The following is a 1,842-nucleotide window of genomic DNA, read 5'->3' as shown; positions in this document are numbered from 1 at the left end:
GAGGGTTATAAACAGCAAAGTCTGTGGAAAATGAACCTGTCCTTGTCCCGATCCCGCTGAGCAAACCTGGAACCGTGGCTGCTTCCTGGCAAACCTGGCGTTAAAGTGGCAGCTCTGCGGGGGAAGATCCGGGCTCCAGGAGGCACTGGGAGGCTGTTCCAGCAGGAATTCGGCATGGAATTGCGGGCTGTAGGTAGAATTCATCCAAACCTGCAAAGCTGAGACCGGAACCCAAACCTGGGCCCCCTGCAGAGAACAATCTTTGTGCTGCCCTGTCGGCCAAAGCCACTGCCCAACAGTCCCCTCGTTTGACTTTCTAGGTGAATTGTGCACAAGCCAGTCCCCCATTCCCTATCCAGGCTGGGAGTGCTCGTGCCCTTGGCACAGATGGCTCTGGCTGGGCAGGAACTGAGAGCAGGACGTGGGGCAGAGTGGATCAGCTGCCCAGGGAACGTCCAGGAGATGAAGCTACGGGATCCTCATTCCAATCAAGGGAACACATTCTGTCTCTGGCAGGAGCCGGGAGCCAAAGCAGATCCCGCCTGGCCAGGGTGGGGGGCAGCAGTTGGATCCACTCTGGGGGAAAGCCCCTGTGCCTGCCAGGAGCTCTGACTCTGTTTGTCCTGCCAGCTCTGACCAGTGTCAGGGCCACTGGGAGGGATTCAGAATCCACAGAAATCCCAAATCCTACTGAGGGACTCAATCAAAGGAAGAAAGTAATTTTTGTCATAAAAAGCTTAAAAAAACTGTTAAAAATTCTAGGACAGCAATCCTGGGATTCTCAGGAAACTTAGTAGTGCTCTTGGTTCCATTTCAATGTATCTTTAGTCCGTCAATGAGCAGCTTGGAGAACTTCCCCTGGGGTTTAGAGGCTGAGCAGGCTTTGCTTTGGATTGCCTGGCACCTCTGGCCCCAGCTGGTGCAAACACAGCTTGGGCCAATGTGGTTAAACACACTTTCCTACAAAAACAGTTGCTGTATCCCCTAGAAACTACCCCAAGTTTGCAGATAAAAATGTCACCTCTGTCCCTCCTCAGTTATCCCAGGTTTTCCAAGCTGGTTCAAACACAACTTGGGCCAATGTGGTTAAACACACTTTCCCACACAAACAGTTGCTGTATCCCCTAGAAATTACCCCAAGTTGGCAGATAAAACCTTCATCTCGGTCCCTCCTCAGTTATCCCAGGTTTTCCCGGCTGGGAGCTACAAGGAGGCTGTAAATTGAAAGGCAGAAAGAGAAGATCTGTCAGCAAAAGGCACAAAGAAGGGGACAGGTTTCAAAAAACATTTCTGCAATCTAATGAATAACTCTTTCCAGTTTCCCAGGGAGAAGAACAGGAACTCACAGCCACCAAGGCCTGACAGTCCCCTGCAGCCAGAGCTCAGCACACAGGCAGAGAGGCAATTCCAGCATCTAAAAGAAAAAAAAGAAGAAAAAAGTGATTTATTTTGGTTTCAAGTTATTTTAAGTTGTTCCAAGCAAAGCAAGCCTTGCTCTGGTTTCAGTTGGGTGAACAGGGAGCGCTGGGCACAGGGCACGTCATTAATGCCCAGGGGATGGGGCTTTGTGGGGGAGGGAAGAGCAGCTGATGGAGTTGCCCAGTCCAATTCCTGCCCCAGGCCTGACTGGCCCAGGACAAACCCTCTGGCAGGCAGTGGTTTTGTTCCCTCTCATGGTCAGTGCCCCGTGTGTCCCTGTGGGCAGTGCCAGGCTGGGGACAGGCACACGCAGCTGGCAGCACTCTCTGCCCCAAACAGCCTCGGGGGGCAGCGCAGCCCCGGGGATCGAGGGGGGCTGGAGGCGGCCCAGGAAAGGACCCCCCGCTCCCCCCGGGGCAGCTC

At 53.5% G+C, this 1,842-nt stretch overlaps 1 long non-coding RNA gene across 2 annotated transcripts; it reads left to right on the top strand.

The window, feature by feature from the left end:
- The first annotated feature begins 10 nt into the window (after positions 1 to 10).
- LOC135413810 (uncharacterized) lies at positions 11 to 770 on the top strand. 2 transcript variants are annotated; one of them, XR_010430392.1, is made up of 2 exons: positions 11 to 189; positions 321 to 770. It is a non-coding gene; the product is annotated as an uncharacterized LOC135413810 (long non-coding RNA). The 2 variants fall into 2 exon arrangements; XR_010430393.1 differs by having other exon boundaries at positions 11 to 193.
- Positions 771 to 1,842: the final 1,072 nt, after the last annotated feature.

The sequence above is a fragment of the Pseudopipra pipra genome, chromosome 4 (genome assembly GCF_036250125.1).
Source record: "Pseudopipra pipra isolate bDixPip1 chromosome 4, bDixPip1.hap1, whole genome shotgun sequence".
In the NCBI taxonomy this organism is placed as follows: Eukaryota; Metazoa; Chordata; class Aves; order Passeriformes; family Pipridae; genus Pseudopipra; species Pseudopipra pipra.
The sequence above is the reverse complement of the archived record's forward strand: the minus strand, read 5'-3'. Positions and strand labels throughout refer to the sequence as shown.